Genomic DNA, 22,451 nt, shown 5'->3' on the forward strand with positions numbered 1-22,451 from the left:
TAAAATGTGTCTCATGATAAGTGGGTGTCCATGGGTTTAAAAGTCCATAGACTGTTATGTGTGCTTCTTCCTGGTTAACATGCAGTCATGTGGCTTTTATATGTAATGGCATAGCATTGAGGATTCTGATGCATACAATGTGCCAGATCTAATATGTGTTACACATTGATAAATGCCTGGGTTGTAATGTGTGAACAAATTACTACCAATCACATACTAATTTAAATGTCACTATTTGGAATCCATTAACAGTAAGGAGCTACTTTCCTGCATCGTTTGCCATCATTATCACCCTTCCATGTATGTCTTGTTATGGATTAATACATGTGCCCCAATGACCCCACATTGACCATGATGTTTTTTTCTAACACACAGCACGAGCCCAAGCACAACAGGCCCGGGAAGAGGCGGAGGCAGCCCTGGCACATGAGGAGGCCCAAGAGCCGGAGGAGGAGGTGTCGGAAATGGTGGAGGAGGAGGAAGTGGAGGAGGAGGAGATGGTGGAGGAGGAGGAAGTGGAGGAGGAGGAGATGGTGGAGGAGGAGGAAGTGGAGGAGGAGGAGTTGGTTGCGGAGGAGGAGGTGTTGGTGGCGGAGGAGGAGGTGGAGGAGGTGGTGGTGGTGGAGGAGGAGGAGGAGGAGGAGGAGGAGGAGTTGGAGGAGTTGGAGGAGGAGGAGTTGGAGGAGGAGGTTGTTGGTGGAGAGGAGCTTGCGGAGGAGGGGTCGGAGGAGGCCACGGTTGCCCCGGAGGAGTCAGATGACGATGGGGAGGAGGCGTGCCAGGCCCCGGAATATGAGCAGATCGGTATGTTAACATAATGCATCATTCATGAAGTAGTTGTACTGGTATTTGTTATGTAGCACTGTTGGTTAAAAAAATTTTTGCCATACTATTCATATAGACCCCAAAGTGGGTAGCTACAGATACAGGTACGGGTTAGATGGGGTGTCCAAGGCATCCCTTTCATCCAGGACACCTCTGAATTACACCGGTTTGTGGGATGGGTTGGAGGTCCATTTTGACTGCCACATAACCGTTGTAGTTAAACAGGATCCTGGAGTAAAGGGATGAGTGGATCATTTGTGGCTTAAATTCACCTGCTGCAAGCGTGGATTATGACCCATCAAATAGTGGAATCTATATTGTTGGTGAATGTTATTTATAAACTCTAGGATGTATGCTATAAATGGAGTATGGCCCGGCCTACCTTGGAATGGAGTCAGAAGTTGCCAGTGTCCCAGGAGCCTCCTCTACCTAAACACCCCCTGTACTTCAGTTTTTTTTTTGGCCGTCACAGAATTGTAGGTTGGTTTAGACAGAATTATGATTTTGAGGATGTGTACTGTGCATTCCTGACATTTGCATAACTCCCATGCCACGAACCATCACTGAACTTAGACTGAGCAGATTGTGACAAGTTCTTATTGACGGAGCCCATGACCTGCTTGTCATTGGTTAGTCATGGGTGGGTTGTGACTGAGAAGAAACAATATGACTGTTATGTCTTCTGCAGAGTAAAGTGTATAGGCCAAAAAATACAGTATGTAGTAAATAACTTAGCATGTATGTATATATGTGTCATATCTATTTATCTATGTGTGTCTCTATCTCTCTACATCATGGGTCCTCAAAGTGCGGCCCTCCAGATGTTGTGAAACTACAAATCCCGCCATGCCTTGCCACAGTTTTAACACTTCCTTATAGCAAAACTGTGGCAAGGCATGCTGGGATTTGTAGTTTCCCAACATCTGGAGGGCCGCAGTTTGAGGAGCCATGCTCTACATAGATATATATATATATATATATACACACATGTCACCTAGCATTTGTGCAATTTATGTCGCAGTATGTGAAATGTATGCAAGAATAACATGACTAATTGTTGCCCCTTTGACATGCCCACAGATGACACCACACCGGCAGATGAGGGTGTGCATGGGGCCCTCCGGCGACTGGAGCACCATCTGCGGCTGGCGCAAGCAGACCTGCAGGACCTGAAAGTCCTTCTTCTTTAATTTCTAATTTTTTATTTTTTTATTTATGTTTATTGTGTCGTTAATAAAATTCTTTATGCAAGTTCACAGTTGTTGGTTTTATTTGCACTTTAAATAGTATATGTGTAGATTGTTTATAATCTTTTACACAGGGTGTAATACAAAGCATTGCACTTACATTGCTGTAAGGGTTAATGTGTGCAATGCATGTGTTAGGCATGCTTGTAAGGATATATTGGAATCTAATTGATTCCAATTCCAAATAAGCAGTTTTTTATGAGGATAGGTAATTGAATAAGTGGGTCATGTGATGTATTGCAGAAGATACTTCATAGTGGGTTGTTTGGCGTAAATCCTCCGCTTACGTGCGGTAGCACCGCTTGGCTCCCGTTCGGATGCGGTATTCCCGAGCATACTCTGTAATACTCTGTAATACCGTGCCGAATCGGAGTGTTTCTCCCGCACACGCATGATTTGTATGTCGTCCGTAAACACGCCCTGTTCTTAAAGAGTGAGTCCGTCCGAATGCGGAGGACACGTGGGCGTTTCTACGGACGATGGCCGCATGCGGCAAAACACCGTGGCGTGCGGACCGCTCCGTAAGAATGCGGGAATTTCCGCACAGATCAGAATAAGGGCCCATATATGAGCCATTATTGCACTTTTTATCTGCTCACAATACATTATTAATCTTTTTACTTTGGCTAACAAGACTGTATATTAACAACACTGTATATTAACACTGCTGTATATTAATATTGATTTTCATGTATTTATTAATTTAAGTATACGATATTGCTCTCTGTAGTTCTCATGCATTAAAACTTGGCAGTTCTGTTCAGGGGAGTTCTAACAGAGTGTCCCACTGTGCAGACTCCCGGTGGGCTCTCTCCTCCTCATGGCGCAGTAGACTCTGGTATTGTTCCGCAGCCTAATGTACATGCTCAGGTCTCTGTAAAAATAATGCCTGCCATGTTCTGGGGACAAAATTGCATACTGTGCCATTGGTCCTGCAATTTTTTTTTGCTGCAACTGTGGCGCAGGACTTCGAGGAAGTAAGAAACCACAGGTGCAGTGTCTGCAATGGAAGCTCCCTGGACCCAGGGGCCTGTGTGCACTGCACCCATTATAGAAACCTCTATGGTTCCATACTGAAAATGTAGGTGCCTTGGTAATAGTACAACACAAGCAAAGCATATGAAAAACTATTTATATGCATGTGAATTGTTTTCAGATAGCTAAAATCAGGGGTGGACTGGGGGTGTGAAACATAACAAGGGGGATGAGGGCAGGGCCACAGCTGAATGGGGGGTGGCCAGGGCTCATGGGGTTGTGCCACAAGTCACTAAGGCCTGACCTTCTAGCAAACAGCCATCTATCTGTATGCTGGACAGTCAGGCAGAGCACTGAAAGGTTATATTACTCCCTGTGTAGTAGCCAGCGGCCATTCTAGCATTTGACATAAGTACCATAAGGCCCATCCAGAACAAAACCTGACAGTAGAGTTTCCAGTTTACCATGTTGGGTATAATCTATATTATCGTTAAACACTTTGTTTTTCTTGACAAATAGGCCTTTAAATGTTTTAACAACTGTATTTGCCAGAGTGGAAATGCCATGCGTTATGCTGGGTTTAGTGATATAGATCATCCATCTACTTAAGTAAAATTAGCCAGGTATGTGTGGATTTAAAGCTGGTCTGCTTTGGCAGACGCTGATTCTATTATCATTACCCTGGTATTTCCTGGGATTTTAAAATCCAGATGATTAAATACCTGGAGGGCCATAACCTTCATGTGGCTACTGCTTCCTAGCCTGCAATTTTCCAAGGCCTTGTTTAAGCCATAAGGATTAGAATGTTATTACTGGCACTTCCCATAGCCAGAAACAGACATGTTTACACAACAGTGTTATTCAATATAGCTCAGCAAATAAAGAAACTCCCCAACTAAATTGTTTTTTTTTAAACCTAAATATGAAGAAACTAATGGCTGTATACAAATCTGGGACAACATGCAGTTATGCTTGGGTAATTGTACCCGTTTACACAGAAGACACTGGGTGAAAATCAAACTGGTTTTGCAGTGTAAATGATTGCCGCTTTAAAAACAATGGAGATTTCTTACCAAATCTCTCACTTTCTGAATCTCTCATCCTATTAAATGTCACAATAGAATCAACCCAACTGTTTTTGGCACCTCATAAACACACATGTATTGTAGAACACTGCAAGATAAACCCTCTTTTGATACATTTATTAAATAACTAATTTCGATATACTTTATTGAGCAGATACATGTAGTATGCAGCCACACTCTACATAGATCTGCTCAACTCAAATGCTGATTATATTTTTTACAAAGTTCAAGGTGAGCTTCACAAAGAGCCTTAAGTTAAGTTCAAGGATGTTGTAAATGTATTAATGACAAAAGGGGTGGGGGAAGGAAGCAGGAGCGGTCAGGAGATGCTTCAAGGAGGAAATAAGCTGAAAGTGAAAGTAATTAAAACATATTTGACAGGGACAACAATAGCACCCCCTACCCTGCTTTGCTGTATGTAAGTCTCACTTCACAAACCAATAGATACAGCCAGTGCCAGATTAAGCCTTCGGGGGGCCCGGGGTACTTTAGCCAGGGGGGCCCACTTGCACTTGTCATTACTGGCCGCACACTGCATGGGAGAATATTACACTGTCAAAACACAGAGTAAAGGCAGTATAAACTTGGTCAATGGGTAACTGCATATATATATATATATATATATATATATATATATATATACACACACACACATAAATACAATGTCTTTGATTAAAAACCCTCCCATGACTAAGCTGCTGCTGCTGTTCTCCATGGGCATGTAATGTGCTCCATCAATTAGAGCTCAGCACAAACCTCTCAGCCTCTGCCCTCTGGTTTAAAGTATCTTGGGACTTAGTCAGCTCCCAGTAATGCACTGCACACTTGTGCAATCAGTGTGCCTTGGCTCCCGATGCTCAGCACCATTAATAATTGTCACATTGGCAGATAGGTGAAGCTGCAGCACTACCCCACTCCCATGCACAAAACCTTTAGCTAAAAAAAAAAAAAAAATTTAAAAATACATGCCAACCACAGGGGGCCCCTAGCTAGTGGGGGGCCCAGGGGCACTGACCCCTTGTGCCTCCATTATAATCCGGCCCTGGATACAGCCCTGGGAACAAGGAGCAAGAATGATTGGGTTCTTCTGCACTGGATGTGTGAAATCAGCATAATTGCTTCGATCCTGCACCCAAATGTAAAAAAAAGTTTCATGTTGTGGTGGGATAAGATAAGGAATGACATAAGTGATGGAGATTGTGTGATTTGGATAGTGTTTCCTCTTTTGCAGAAGTTGCCAAACCTTTATTCTCTCCCCACAAAGTAACTGGACTTTTACTCTGAAAAGATGACACTCATCAAACATTTATGGGGTCTTGGCATAGTGGCAGTGATGGTAGGTAGGGGGTGATTTTGTTTGGTGGGGGATCCAAAACTTGATTGACCGAGGGACCTGCAAACTTAAATCTGACAAATTTGGTCAACCTCGTATTGAAAACACTGAAAAAGCACAGGAACGGGACATGTATCATCCAAAAAGATCTTTCTAGAATGCAGTTAAAAATGTCAGTGGGTAATATTTTTAGTGTCAGATCTATTTACATGTGTTTCTTGTTAAAACGATCATAAATCTAAATTAAATGATAAAAAAAAACAGTAATATACAAGGGTTACCGGTACACAAAAAATTCAGTAAAATGATATATAAATCACAATCAGAGCACTCGAGTAGTATCCTCTACCTGCCTCCCAGAGCAACCAGAGGATGTTTAGTTAACATTACATTTAGCTCTTTACTTGATTTGATATCTTGCTTGGTACCGCTTTCTATTTCTCATTAAGGATTTGCTCTACATGATGCTTGAAGCTTCTGACGATGTTGACAGTATACAGATGTGTCTGCATATATTATTGCTGTGAAGCATGCACACAACTTGCGGCACAGTGGTGGGCCTATGTCTTGCATGTTCTCGCCATGCATACACTGCAATGGGAGTCTCATAGGCAATTGAGTTCAATGGGAGCCAGCTGCGATATGGATGCACATGGCATGCCATGATCTGTACCCAAGAGGATCCCGCTATAGTATGCTACTATAAGCAGCAAAGCTGTAGCGGGACATATCTGTACCTTAAGGGACCAGGCATTACAACTGTTTGAAATGCGAATGTCTTAAATAAACAGGCAAGTTATTTAACCAGTGGTGTCCACTGTTACAGTACATGTACACTGGTGATAAAATGCAGTTAAGGTAGAACAGGGTTTCATAAAGCTCACCAGCAAGCAAGTGTATCCTCCAAATACAGGTAGGTAGTAGTGAAGGAATACAATACAGCTTCATATTCAGGTATTATCTAAGTCTCTTATAGGACTAAGTAAGACACTATGGGCATGTCTCCCTTCTGAAGGGTGACACCGGATGCGGGCAGCACCCTGCTAGTCAGTGCCTCACGGATGGCCAGTGGCCAGCAGCAGTAATGGAGCCGCCCGAGAGTGGGGAGTTCACTGGGGGCATTAAGCGTAAGGGGCACTGGTGGGGGCATTAAATGAAAAGGGCACTGATGGGGGCATTATGCATAAGGGAAACTGGTGGGGGCATTATGTATAAGGGGCATTACAATGTTTGGCATAATATTGTGAATATACTGTAGATATAATTTGTCAGCTGCCCAAAGCTGTCGTCCACATCATGGCCTCATTAGCATGAGAACGCCCAGCATTCTCATGGGAACGCCTATAAAATGCTGGGCGTTCACATATGCTAATAGGGCCGCCAGTTGCCCCATGCCCCTCTCTGCCCCCCCGCCCGCAGTTCTGGGTGCGTGCACCCAGCGGTCGGTGTATTTGCAGTGGGTGCACGCACCCTGCATATGCACATGTGCAGAAATGTGCATGCGCAGTAACAAAACATTGGCCCCTGTGCAAACGAACAGCAGTTGCGAAAGGTCCTGAATAAGGTCCAATGTGTTGCGACTAAGATGCAATGTCACAAAAAAATAACAATTTAAAAGACACGCTATCTGGCTTGCCTTAAGGGGCTGGTTGGCATCATGCATGCAAGATGCACGAGGACACATCTGTATTTGTTTCATTAAAGGTATTTCACAATTTGTAGGCAACCTCCATGGTATTGCCTTCTGTAATATTACATCCAGTGGGTTTGACACCGTTCCCTATGACCAAATGATACAGTAAGTCTCAATTGGGCCACGGGTCGTTGCATGGTGCTTACAGTGTGGCTTCATGTCTGTATGTGGACTTGTGCTGAGTATTTTTGTCAACTACATGTCTTCAATGAGAACTCACATTTAGATCCACTGGCACTCAGCCAATATTCACATCATTTATTGAGTACACTTTTACGTTTGCTTAAATGATCACCATTGTTTCCTCTAAAGATAGTACAATCCAGCAGTGAGCACCCGGTATTCCCTGTATCACTTGATGTATGGCTCTTTGCCAAATACTGGAGCTGGCCTGGAGCTCAATCCAAAGACAAGGTGGTTGTGCTGAGAAAACCTTTTTGCATTAATTGTCAAGTATTTCTTTGATGTATCTTCTATCCCCACTTGCAAATGAATTTGTGCTGAATCAGTTTTTTTTTTAACATTATGGATTAGCTGTTAATATATTCACATGAATCATACTTCCCCTTTCTTAAGTGCTGTAACTATGGGTGTGGCCAATTCACTCTATTAAACATGTTATGTAATAGCCCACATGATGCAGGTTGTGCAGAAATTCCAGTGAGTATGGGCCTAATTCAGTCCTTATCACATGGCTGTTAATTAGCCGGCCGGGCTATTACTAATACGCATGCATGAGGCCATTAGGCAATAAAATCATGCTACAGATGGAGCAGCTCCAGTTGGAGCTGTTACTGGTGATCGAATTGCCAACCGCCAGCCACCGCCAGGAGCCAGAAGGGGGCGCGTGCACACGTGATGGAGCTCACCGCTGAATGCTGCAGACCCCAACTCCCCCTGATCCCTACCCGGCTTTCTGAAGTGGAGAACCACCGTGTTGATGGGGACGCACTTGCGTGTGAGATGCTCCCACATCACGTCAGATGGATCGCCTCTCCGGCAGCAATCGCCAGCTAAGGGAATCTGACGATTCCCAGCGCTGGCTGAGAGGCGCTCCATCTGCACTTTATTGATTGCTAGCCACACACAAGGTGCTTTACAGAAAGCTGGTGTTTGTGGGAGGTAACCGAACATTTTCGGGGAGTGTCAGTAAAAACGTAGGTGGGGCCAAGTGTTTTAGGGGAAGGTGTGTGACGTCAGCCCTGGTCGCGATCAGCCTGTTTATATTAGAGATGGGCAGGTCCGGATTTACTCGGATTTCAAAACCTGAACTTATTGGCTATATGTGTCAGCAGCACGAGCGCCAGGCGCCGGGGGGCTGGTGCTGGAGGGCTGCACACAGCACTTCCGCCCGGCGTCTCTGAGCGCCCGTGCGTCACTTCCGCCCGGCGGAGTGACGCGTCTGTCCGTCAGTCAGATGGGGGGAGAAGTCCTCGGCGTTCCCCTGCAGCCGCCCAGCGGTTGCCAGGCAACAGGGGACGCGAGGGACGCACGCTCGGCCACCTGATGGTAGTTAGGAGTCAGGGGGGCGGTCCATTACGGCGCCTGTTCATTTGCTGCACCATCCCTTTTAAGGGATGGCTGCGAGCAAGATGGCGCCGGTTATAGCAGTTCTTCAGCTATCCTGGTCAGTTTCAGCTCCCAGATTCTGTTCCACTGAGTCTCTGGTCAGCTACCCTGCTCCCCTTGTCCAGTCTGCCCAGCTCCGCCTTCTGGGGTCACGTGAGTGCTCCTTTGGAGCTTGGTTCTGTTTCTTATTTTTCATTGTTGGCAAGTTGCCTTATCTTTTGTGTTATTATATTCTTGGCTGTCCAGCCATTCCTTGTTTAGGGTTAGGTCCCTGCAGTCTTTATTAGCCCTGCTGGCTTCCGTCAGCAGTGGGGCTGATTCAGGACTGCTCTTGCGTTTCCTCTCCCTCCGCTAGAGCCCTGTCAGGCAGGTTTATCTCTGTTCAGTGCTTCAGTCGTTTTGGAGATTTGTATGTTTGTGTTTTTTCCTGCATTTTGGAGATTCCCCGTATCACTCCTCCTGTGTTTGCGACTGGGTCGCATTCCCGTCCTTGGCCTGGTGCCGGTAGACAGGGTGTCATCTCCAGTTAGGCCCAGTAGTCAGATTACCTCTTGAGCATACCTCTGACGATCACTAGCCCCTTGTCCCATCCTAAGACCTAGCTGCATCGGGGTTGGAGCGGGCCTAACTCACTCCTTCGGACGCGGCGGCCACAGGTGAACACTAGCGCTCGCAGGGGCTTGACATCTGCCAGAGGTACTCAACAGAGTGAGTGTAGGGTTTCGCTCTGGCCATCCTAACCGGCGGTCACGGCTACGGGCTCACGCCTGACTCCTCGTTCCCAGCCTACGGTCATAACAATATGCTGTCACATGTTTTTGCTCCAAAACCTGTGACCGCTGGATTGCCAATAAGATCCTGTTTTGAGTTCCGGGTAATTCCAAGTAAATCCGAATAAATCCGAACCTTCACACCTCTAGTTTATATTGCAGCCGGCAATTAAGTCCTGGGCTATGCACAGGCGGCACACAGGAAAAGTCATATACGATGGTGAGTTGCTTGCTAATGGACTTTTAGCTAATAGCCAACTCAGCTAATTTTTGCAAGCTATGCTAAGCAATTTGCAGGCTTGCACAGGGCGGGATACCTAATCGTAGGGCTCCAAGAATTAGCAGCACAGTGATCCGATCTGAATTAGGCCCTATGCCTTTATTTTTAAAACTTTATTAATTTAAAATGAAAAATCAGGTAAATGATTGCCACTTTAAAAATACTGGCATACTTACTTGTGGCATCTTATACATACAATTTTATAATAATATTAGTCTTTTCATCTAGTACTATACTGGTTTTAATCAGTGTGAGTGTTTCTTTCCATTTTCAATTATGTGGGGAGCACTAGTAATTTATGTAAAAGTAGTAGATTTTGACATCACTAATGTTTAAGTGACTTACAGTACGGCCATTTTAAATTCCCTTAGCTTCTCACAGCCAATCAGTGTCTGCCTGCCATTTTGTAATAAACATATACACACACAAATTGAAGAATGAAGCCACTTCTGTGCCACTGAGCTGAATATGTCCACTGTCTTATTCTTTGCATAAATGATTTACTTACTGTATAGGTGAAATGTGGTCTGTTTCCAAGTTGAACCTACAGACACACCTTAAACTGGCTAAAATCCCTCACATGAGAATGGAGGAATTCAACTTTTAGAACTGAAAAGTTAAAATACAATTTTTAGGCATCATAACATACTGGGGGAAATTTACTAAGATGTGTATTCTACTTCACATGTGATGTTGCTATGGGCAACCAATCAGATCCTGTCTACTATATTCTAGAGGGTGGTAAATAAATAAGAAGTCGATTCTGATTGGTTGCTCATAGCAACATCACATGTGAAGTAGAATACACATCTTAGTAAATTTCCCCCACAGTGGTGAGCATTGCTATCTAACAGTGCTGGGATAAAAAGTTTACTTCCAACCGGGGTCTGATCTCTGTGTCATTTGTATATTCTCGACATATTTGCATGATCTTCCTCCTACTCATCAAACTAATGATTTCAAAGGAATTTACTGTTCATTATAAGGTGTACTGGTTAATGGAGCATGGCCACTCAAAAAGAGGTGAGGCAGACTGGGTCAATGAGCCATTCATTACCTTCTACAGACCCTTCCTCAGCCCATTATCACCTTCCTATGCCCCTCGCCACCTTCCTCAGCCCCTTGCCACCTTCCTCTAGCCTTCAGTACATTCCTCTGACCCTTGCCACCATTCTCTGCGCTCATTACCATCCTCAGCCCTAATTACCTTTTTCAGCTACTCAGCACAGTCCTCTGCATCTCAGTTCCTTCTTCAGCCCTCCTTACCTTCCCTCAGCCCTCACTAGTTTCCACAGTGCCCACATTATCTCCTCAGTCCATCAGCACCTCACTATCTTCCTCAGCCTTCATCTCCTTTATCAGCCATCCTTACCTTCCTCAGCCATTACTGGTTTCCTCAGTGCCCACATTACACTCCTCAGTCAATCAGCACCTCATCATCTTCATAAGCCCTCATCTCCTTCCTCTCCTCATCACATTCCTCTGTATATTACAGATGCAACAATATCTGGCTTTGCTCACCCATAATCCACAGTACATCAATTAACTGCTCTGCAGTATTCTCACTGACACAACCTTACCCAGTACTTTTCACAATAGTTACCCAAGTGTACACCTTATGCACCCCTTATCCTAGGCAGGGGCACCCCTTACTCCACTAGGTGTTCTGATAATACCAGCAAGGAGTCACCTTTGTACCCTCCTTACCCAGCATCTTGATGAGCTCCGCATTTTGCAGGTTCAGGTCCTGCTGGGTTCTGCTACCTTATGGGAAATTGGTCCTTGTTTGGGTGCTGCAGGCGGCCTGATCACTGCTGGCCACAGTGCTTGGAACAGAGTGGGGAGGGGGTTGCTGTGGGCCTCCTGCTCTGCAGCCGCCAGGTGAGGAGGAGGGGTGCCACCATGGTCATTATGCTGCCACTGAAAATAAAAAAATAAGTGCAGTGCTTGAAGGTCCATTAAGCAAAACTATTGTACTGTATAGTGACACACTTCCAGCTCTGCCTACAACACAGTATGTGTGTGCTAAGTATGTGAGTAAAGGTAGAAGCTTCACTTGTGTAAACTGTTTTCTTCCATTCACTACACAACCGCTGCTTTCACATATACTGCCAGATCTGGCTCCTAGCAAAGATAATACCGTTCCAAAAGTTACACAGGTGCGAACAGAGGCAGTTGGCCAAAATAATCCTTTCGTTATTCTCTCCAATTCACTTTTGCAACTACAACTTCTAAAACTGTGCCTATATGACTTTAATGCAGTTATATAGTTAAAAAAAAAAATTCATAGCACAATTAAAGAAATAATAAGGTTGTTTATGACTATTAGAAATAAATTAACTGTTCTGATGTATCTTATTACCTTAACATAGAGTTACCACCCATCCGGTATTACTACGGAAAAGTCTAGTAATTAAGACCGGAGTACGGAGAGGTGGTGCTATACAATGTCCGGGTAAAGGCAGCTACTAGCTACTGCAATTTGTGGAACAGCAATATGTAACAAAACAGAGCTTAGCAAAAGCAAACAGATCGTAACACCCTGACATAGCTCAGAGATAGCCAAAGAGTTATTCTCAAGATTTAAATTTGATTTACAAATAAACCAAAATATTCTAAATGGGTCAGTCAGGTTTCTGGTAAACAAAATACCCCGAATAGCTGCTAGAAGACTGGTATCGGAATGCCGACACCAGAATCCCAACTGTCAGCATCCCGATGTACAGTATGTATACTGTATATGTTAGTGTTAGGCCATGGAGGTCCAGGGGCGAGGGTTAGGTTTAAGCACTAGCGTTGAACAGGGCTAGACTGCAGGGAGGGAAGGTTAGGCACTTAGAAGGGGTTGTTGTGCTGCGAGGTAATTGGGTTAGGTTTAGGTGGTAACATGTCAGAGTTACACAGTACTAGACTTTTCATATGCTCAAATCTCAATTGTTAGTTCTCAATAACTCTCAGTAGCTTTCAATAGCAATTGATAGATCTCGGTAGGGACTCCCTTTCACAGCTTATACATACACACACACACACACGCTACATTGATCTAATTTGCGGCATCCAGTACTGACACCACACTAGCTTCCCCTCTGGAAAGGCCAGTGGTGCTCCCGAAAATTGAGTGACCCTCCCAGCCCCCAGGAAAGGTGGGCAAGTATGCAAGCCCCCAGGAAGGGTGGGTAACTATGCAAATTGCACCATTTTGCATCATTTTAGCCCCTCCCCTCTTCCCGGACCAAAAAAAATGCAGCATTTGCCTGAAATCCCAGTCTGCCCCCCAAATAGCATTTTGCCATCTCCTCTCCATGCTTTTCCCAGAGAAGAGAAAGAAAAAGTAGGTGAGCATGACTTACACACCGTCTGATTTTCTTGCTCACTCACTGGTGCATCTAAGCAGTCCCCAACACATCATAAACAAATATTCAGTGGTGCTTAGCACTTTGCACCACTTCAGAGTTACAGTATCATTGCCTAGTCCCTCTTCAATCCTGCTGCTTCTCATCCCACTCTCCTCCTTCACTCATTTGCAGAGATGGATTGGCCAAAGAATTCACATGGAAAATTGCCAGTAGGTTGGTGCAACCGTGAGGCTGCCTTTCAGTCAGTGACTTATTTATTAAAAATGTGGCTCTGTCCAGTGTAGTAGCCCTGTCACCCAGGCAAACAACCTTTCTGGGGTGTATAAATTTCTGGGGTGTTTCTGGGATCCACTGGAGGTTTGTGGTTTGTCATCTCAGGTTAAAGATCTGGGGGCAACTAGACTGGCAAATGATATTGAAGTCAACAGCTTCCAACAGGTGTAGTAATGTATTAATCCAGCCTATTTTGGTGTTGGTTCTGCTTACATTTGATTTGGTGCCGCCTACATCAGGCCACTTCTAAAAAATCTGCCCGTGCTCTTTCACATCTTCCAATCTCAAATCACCAATGCATCCATTAACTTACTGTTCTATAGCTAGCTTGTCTCATATTGGTGTGTTGTGGCTCCACCTATTGGCAACCTTATAAACTACAGTGTACATTGGCTTTGGTAGAGCTAGGGGTACCACACAATATTATTTGTTTATTAACAGGTTCTAAAATACACTTCTTTCTCTTTGCTGCTATATACTTTCCAATTCTCCTGGTTCCTGTACTGTTGAACTCTTATTGTAGAAGCTTTGGCTTCAAGGCTGTCTCATTAAATGGGCGCATTGGGGATTTCTACTAAGCCTGTCATTACTGTACATTTCACTCACATTCCATGTATCTGTAATTAGTAGTGTCAGACACTATTCTGTATCGCCACCCCTTATTGGCAAGCCATATCACAATCGTATAATTGTACTGACAGATAAATTGTGAAATGTTCTTCAATCTCCATTGTCAAAGATATTCTTTTGTGACTTCCCTTCATGGTATGAAATGCATGTTATGTGTAAATTACGGTTCATATATCTACATACTGTATAAGGCAATGATACCTCCTACTGAGCATTAACCTTAGGTTGGCTTGTTTGGATGTGACCCCCAATATCCAGAAATGATGCGATTTATTGGATGTGAAATAGCAATTGAGATCGTTTTTTAGCAATTTAAAATAAATACAAATGAACCTTTTATAAATAAACCGCCTAAGTTGTAAACCTACACCATATTGCGCTTGAAAATTGGACACTCTTACCTTACACACCACTAATAACATAGCATCAAGAAGTCTGTGGCTATACTACCTGCTGATGTCAGCATCCAGAACTGCATTATCATAGTAATTAGTACAAACAAGGTGACATTAGGCTACAGTAGTACATTAACAAAAAATAATGTACAGTCCATAGTATGACAAGATTTATGTTTACATTCCATATATGCCATTGATATTGGGGGTCCTGCTTTTGGTACCTGACTTAACTGCACCATAATATGGTATACTATAAAATGGGTGCACTGTAAGGTATAATGGTAACTCGGTTACTAATATGGGGAATAACATATACAGCTGGAGAGGTATTGGCAAGTGCAGACCCACTTGACTAAGCCAATGGCGTCGTAGCACTAGCTGTGTTCATGCTGCATCCATGCAGCATGGCCCTTGCTAGTGTCTTCCACATGCAGGAGGATGTTGCTGATGATGCACGAGAAGCTGCACCGTCAGCAACATAGTGGGTACACACTGACTAGACGATAGGCCCTATATGCCCCGAGTGTCAGTCAGATTTGCCAATTTGGACCACATATCTTCTAGTGTGCACCCAGCTTTGCTTGCAGTTTTCTATAGAGTTTGTTACCTTAAGCATATTGTTAGTCTGATTCTTAGCATGCACTGTACATAACATTATTTATTGTTTCTGCTCCTAATGTATAGAAATGTATACATAGTGAGGCATTATAGTAATGCAAAACTATTCATGCCGACTATGCAGAAATGAAACAAATTCTCATATGAATTGAATACAGATCTCTAACGGCATGTGGCACAAAGCTTTTTGGGTACCACAATTAAGAGACCATAAGAGTTTAATGCTGAATAACTTTTCCTACCCGGATGACTTTGGTTTCAGGTAAAAGTACAGTATCTCACTTTTCTAGTGACAAAAAGATACAAAGTTAATTAAAAAAAACAGTAAAATGTCAGGTCTAAAAACTGATACCAGACAATTTTATGTGTTTTATGAAATTATAAGGAGGAGACATTTATCTTTCTCAACAAGCTGACACAAGATGGTGATGAGTGTCTAAGGGCTTCTAACATTAGACGTGATGTGCTAACGGACCTTACATTCCAGTGCATGCCCCCTGACCCTATGAACTGAAGCAGATGGGAGAACCACTAGTGTGTATTTTAGGCAGCTCTTGGCAGGCATTGTCCATTGAGAGCAACACAACATGAACAAGGATTTGGAGAATTAGGGTTCAACACTACCATTACGTTTTGGTGCATGTTTTACTTTTAACTAATCCTTGGTAACCAATCAAATGCTGTACTTTCTTTGTCTTACTTGCATTAAATAAATTAATCAACTGCTAATTGGTGTAGTTCAAGATGTGTGCCTAGAAGCGCGATTTGTTTATGAGCCCTAATACAGGTAGCTGTCATATTAATAACACAGCTTTTGCTTAAATATGCTGGGCACAGCTCACAGTTCACGCTGGAACCTTAACTGGGCCAGAGAAACACGCTGAGCCTTTTATTAGACCACTATAATACATTATTATTCGAAAAATTCTCTTGAAGATTGTCTTGGAACCTGATCCTTATACAGTACCATATTTTTACACCTTGGCTCCACCTGAAAAATCTACTGTGCCCTGTTCCTAAAAAGCACTATAAAGGTTGGATCAAGCCAAATAATCCAAAGAACGGGTAACATCATAATTGCAGGAACATCCTGTTTATACCTTGGCCCCATCTGTGAAAACCATCTTGTGCCAATTATCTGGGACTACAGGTTTGTTCCTAAAAAAAGCACAGCAGAGACGGATTAAGCCATACATCTCCAGGAACTGGTAATACAAAGCTGCATATAAACTCAAAGAAAATGCGCTATTTTCTAGTAAGGATGGAGCAAGTTCTTCCTCTGTGGCAGATTTCCCGAATTAGTGTGCCCCCCTTCATGCTTCAGGTAAGGTAACCATTTCCAATCATAGTCCACATGGATGGCAAACTATGAAAAAAATGCAATTTGACCAGTCTACGTTTTTTAATGTTGACGATGTAGTGTCGACTGATTTACTCTCGACCTATTGACCATAACCGGATTCATGCACTGTGCTGTGATGTCACAGAAGCTTAACAAACTTCTGGCCCTGCTACCATTAGGATCTACTGTAATCCTAATCCTAATATTTTAACATTTAGATTTTGGGGTTTAATGGTTTATATGTGTGTGTGAGACATGCCTCCTGCTATTATGGGCCCTATTCAGACCTGATCGAATTGCTGCAAATTTGCAGCAGTTAGTGATCAGTTAAGCTGCCACCCTAATCCAGTGAAATCCCACCTTGCAGATAAATGAGTTTGCTGTGCTAATGGATGTGTATGTTGACACATCTGTTTTCACCCATGTCAATATGTCCAGAATCCTTCATAGCAGGCTCACCATCTAATGATTTTTACATAGGCGACAAGTCATCTCAGACGCCACGCAGCCTGAGACTTACTCGGCGCTGCAATGAAAAACCGACACATCTGGGATAAAGCTGATGTCACAAACCCTCCCCTAAACCAGCTTGGCATCCTGCCTTTTTTCAGACACGCCCAGTGTTTTTTTAGGCACGCCCTGCATGATTTTTAGCACTCCCAAAAAAACGGTTGGTTTCCACCCACACTCCTTGTCAATCACCTTGCAATCAGCAAGCGAAAAGAACTAGTTGCACGAGTTCATCTCAGGACGGCCTCACACATATGTACTGTGAACCTTACACATGCGCAGTGTATCGTAATCGCTCATTGAGCGATTTCGCAGCCGTGAGATCTGGTCTGAATCGGGCCCTATGAAACAGAAACGAGTCCTGACACACCAATTGGAAATGTGTGGTTTACAATGGCGTATTTGCAATTTTTCATTGGTTCGTGTTATAAACATTCTAAAGGTTATGGCCAATTTGTATTATCACTGCCACATAATCTCTTACTGTCATATTTAATTTACAACAAGCCATCAGTATACAGTTTTGCTGCATTTTGCAGAAATTTTAATTTGTTGCATTAAAAAAAAAAGGCACGATACTAACATCAGTGAAATTGCCAACACTTGCCTGCCTCATCTTAAGATCGTTTAAAAGTAATAAGTTGTCAATTGGACAGAGAAGCAGCATTGAAATCACACAGACTCTCATCTGGTACATGGTTAAGATAAAAGTTGACAGGCCGGATGGTTTATATCATGTCCTTTAAAAACGAAAGGTATGCTTAATTTCCCAAGTTAAGAACTAAGTGCATCTCTATGGCAGGTTTGTGTCAAATACTCATTAAGTGCCTGTCAAAGTAACCATCTCACAAAACAAAACAAGTTCACAATTTGCTTTTGTGAACTCTTATTGTTGTGTTTTCTTTCTTAAAGCAAATAATTTTTTAAGCTCCTTATCTCAAATCACAAGCAATAAGGCATAATTAAATTCTTAAGGCCCCCATACACTAGGGCGACTTGTCCTGAGGACAAGTAGCCCCCGACTTCCTCCTGAGCTTCCCCGGCAGCTCCCCGGGGGAGCTTGATAAGATTGGCACTTGATGTGCCATTTTTTACATGTGATAATTCGTCTCGATTTATCACATGTAAACCCGGGGAGCAGGGGGGGGCTGCAGAACAGGGCTGCTGGTGGCGGGCGCTGCTAAGGCAGCGTGCAGGGGACGCTGCGGGGGACAGTGACAGAGCCGGGCAGGGGGAGGCGGGAGCTGTCAGTGCTGGAAAAAAAAGCCCATACAATGAATGGGCAGCCTGTGATTGGCTGAGCGCTCTCTCAGCCAATTGCTGACTGGCTGAGAGAGCGCTCAGCCAATCACAGGCTGCCCATTCATTGTAGGGGCTTTTTTTCCCAGCGCTGACAGCTTTTCCTGCCCGGCTCTTGTACTGCCAACTCTGTGTCCCCCGCAGCGCCCCCCTATCTTACTAGCAGCGCCCCCCCCCCCACATTGACGGCTCCCGGCTCCCTGCGGAGGTAGTGCAGGCGGGGACCTCAGGCGTCGCAGAGCAGAGACTGTCGGCGCGGCGGGAGAATAGAAAGAAATCTTATTCAAAAGACCGGGTGGCCGCTGAGCTCAGCCAATCAGCGGCCGCCCGGTCTTTTGAATAGGATTTCTTCCTATTCTCCCGCTCTGCTCTGCGGTCTCTGCTCTGCGACGCCTACAGTCCCCGCCTGCACTACCTCCGCCGGGAGCCGTCAATGCGGGGGGGGGGGCGCTGCAAGACAGGGGGGCTGTATATATAGACATATTGGATCTGAACATCGTGGGTGCTAAAAAGCACCCATGATGGCTCAGATTCCGATATATCTTATGTTCTACAGGTCCGACGCCATGATTCGATCCGATGCGCGCGGGACCGCGCATCAGATCAGATCAGATGTCAAACACATGCGATTTTGGTCCGATTTCACCCGATTTATCGACCCAAAGGGCCGAAATCGGCCGAAAATCGCATAGTGTATGGGGGCCTTTAGAGGACTAATTAGTAGTTGTTAAGGCTTCAGTGCAATCATCAACATATTTTTAAGGATGGGCACTTTCGTGTTTCGTGAAATGCATTTTTGGTTCTGTATCTCGGGCAGTGTTTTGGATCTGGATCTGTTCCAAAACACCACAATTTTCGTGTTTCATGTTTTGGATCTGTATTTTTTTTACAAAAAAAAACATAAAAATCACTAAAATCGCAGAATTTGGGCCTTTTTTTTTCTCCTACGCTATTATTAACCTCAATATCATTAATTTTCACTCATTTCTATTATGAACACCTCACACCTCACAATATAGTTTTTAGGGCAAAGGCTAATCTAAGAGTGTCACTGCAGCAGCAGACAAGATGTCACTTTGAAAAACTAGGCCCCAAAAAGCACATAATGGCAAAAAAAGAGGTGCAAGATGGAATTGTCCTTGTCTTTTTTTGCCATTATGTGCTTTTTGGGGCCTAGTTTTTTTAAACTGCCATCCTGTCTGCTGCTGCAGTGACACTCCTAGATTAGCCAGGTGTTTATGCCACACATTCGTGTGGCTTAGCACCCTGATGTTGCATTAATGGGACATGCACACTTTAAGAAACCAATCATTTCAGCTACAGGGTCTGCCACACGACTGTGGCTGAAATGATTGGTTTGTTTGGGTCCCCACAAAAAAAGAAGCAAGTCACCTCTCCCTGTACAAACTGGCTCTATAGAGGCAAGATGTCATCCTCATCCTCCGATTCCTCACCCCCTTCAGTGTGTACTTCCTCATCCTCACAGATTATCAATTCATCCCCGCTGGACTCCACAATCACAGGTCCCTCTGTAGTCTCTGGAGGCAATTGCTGGTCTTCGTTCAAGAACTGATAATTCCCTTTGATGAACATCATCTTCTCCACATTTTGCGAAAGCAACCTTCTATGTCGCTTACTGACCAGGTTCCCCTCTGCACTAAAAACTCTTTCGGAGTACACACTGGCGGGGGGACAACTCAGGTAAAATAATGCCAGTTTGTACAGGGGCTTCCAAACTGTCTTTTTTTCCTGCCAGTACAGGTAAGGACTGTCTGACATGTCTACTTGGATGCTGCACTCCACAGTGATGTGAAGGTCCGGCATGATGGGAAAGTCCGGCATCGCAACCACCAACAACCTTTGACTCTCCTTGGGGATTTGTGATAAAATGTCTTAAGGAGGGTGCGGTTGTTTGCTGTTGCTCCTGAGTTTAGGTGCAGTGGGACTGAATAGCTCATGGAAAGTTGTGCTAGCTGCAGGTGGCTACAAAAAGATGTGTTTATCTTTTTGATGTCCTTCTCTTTGGGCCTGAAGTTTTCAGAAATGGGCTACAAATGGTGCTTGAAGACAAAAGCATTCTAAAGGTGGTCCATGACTCTCGTTGGCTGGGGGATGTCTTGTCCCACCAATATGGGGTGGTTCTTAGCAATGTCTTTGATACACAGGTAGGAGATTTATACCTGTTCTACATGGAAACCGGGGGTTTCCTTCCTAACCATACATGTTCACTTAAGGAATGTTTGACTCAACATCTCAATATGCCGTCTTCACAAGTTTCATTCCTGACTTACAAGCAAACTTTAATAAAGGATAACCCCAATATATGCTTGATTGTCCAATGTCTCCATTGCTGAAAGTATTGGCTCTGGAAGTCTTAAACCTCTTGGCTCTGCACCTAGCAATGCTGGATGCCATGTTAGCTAATTTTACATTATTGGTTGATGGGTATTTAAATACGTATAGCCAAGGAGCAGCGGATGATTTGGGCAACACTGGGGTCTGCTCTGAGCTTCCGAAAGAACTTCAGTAACTTTCTGTTTTACAGCAAGTTAGGCGTGAGAAAGCAATACACGAATACATTGTCAATGGCCAAGGGTTTCTTACCCAGGTGGTAGAGAGAAGCCAATGAATGGAATAGCTGCAGCACAGAGCTGCAAAGGAGCGGAACCTACTGGCCAGACAAACCCCCCCCCCCCCCTTCCTTATTATATCCTAGTGGCGAATTACCCATGGGGCAACATGGGCGGTCGCCCCAGGGCCCCCGCAAATTCTGGGGCCCCCACACCTGCCACCTCACTGCGGTGGCGGGTGGGTGTCAGGCAGTGGGGTCAGGCAGCACGAGGCGGGCAGGGGGTCCCTGCAGTGGATGTGAAGTCAGCGACAGGGTCCCTGCGGTGGATGAGGGGGGGTAAGTGGAACCTGCCATGGACGGCGGGAAGGAAACTTCCTCCATCCAGAGGAATCTGAATCTGCATATCTGAATCTGCAGATGTATATTTCATATGTTGTCTTCATAATACTGAATGATATGCATTATAATTCTCAAATTTTTTTTTTTTGTGAAGCACTACATGATTTCTGCTTAAATGTGTTCTAAAACAGTAATGTGTTAGAAGTATAACCATTAAAAATGTCTAGGCAAAAAAAAAAAGTCTTTAGAAGGCAGAGTTGTTTGCTGTGTGTTTGATGACAGTTTAACTCTCTTTACATTTCTAGGTGAGGGGGGAAGAGGAGGATGAGGAGGAGGGCTGTGATCGTCTTGTGAAGCTGAATAAATTAACCCCTTTATTTAACAAATTTGCTGGTGGCACAGGAGGGTAGTGTACCCCTAAACCACGCACAGATGGCAGAGACAGAAAAAATTAAAGGGATTATTAATAACCCCTTTATTTGAAAAATATTATGCGGGCTGCACAGAAGAGTAGTGTACCCTTACACACACATGGCAGAGACAGAAAAAAAATAAAAGGATTATTAATAAAATAACCCCTTTATTTGGAAAATATTATGTTGGTGGCACAGGAGTGTAGTGTACCCCTAAACCACACACACATGGCAGTACAGAAAAAAATAAAAAGGATTATTTAACCCCTTTATTTGTAAAATATTATGCGGGCTGCACAGGAGAGTAGTGAACCCTTACACACACACACACACGGCAGGGTCAGAAAAAATCAGATTTTTTTTTACAGTGTACACTGTACTGTCACGACTCATACAGCTGTCGGCTGTACTACTGGACTTTAACGTCAGTGCCACTGGACTTAATCAGCAATTTATATCAATATCCAGTGGCGTAACTATAGAGGGTGGAGGGGATGCAGCTGCTCTGGGGCCCAGGGGCTGGGGGGCCCAGTGCCCAGCAGTCAATCCTCTGCACCCTTTTTACTGGTTTTTTTTTTTAAATATTACCACTCGGGCAATGGCTGCCTGCTGTCCCATAACTCCGCACCTCCCCTCTTCCCCTACAGCGGAGCCTGTTTTTCATGCTCCATTTGATCACTTTTCAAGCTTAGTACATCTCGCCCTCTGTCTTTATTTTTCCTCCCTCTCTTTGGGCCTTATTCTAGTTCACTCTTTCTGACAAAATCCTTCTTAGATGGACAAAACCATGTGCACTGAGGGGGGGGGGGGGGCAGATGTTATTTGTGCAGAGAGAATTAGATTTGGGTGGGGTTTTACTTCAAAGTGAGATCTATATTGCAGTGTAAGAATAAAGCAGCCAGTATTTATCATGCACAGAAACAA

General features: G+C 44.1%; 1 pseudogene; it reads left to right on the forward strand.

The window, feature by feature from the left end:
- The first annotated feature begins 8,750 nt into the window (after nucleotides 1–8,750).
- On the forward strand, nucleotides 8,751–20,832 carry LOC146009688 (piRNA biogenesis protein EXD1 pseudogene; annotated as a pseudogene).
- The last annotated feature ends 1,619 nt before the right edge of the window (nucleotides 20,833–22,451 follow it).

The sequence above is a fragment of the Crinia signifera genome, chromosome 6 (assembly GCF_055691185.1).
Source record: "Crinia signifera chromosome 6, ASM5569118v1, whole genome shotgun sequence".
Classification (NCBI taxonomy): domain Eukaryota; kingdom Metazoa; phylum Chordata; class Amphibia; order Anura; family Myobatrachidae; genus Crinia; species Crinia signifera.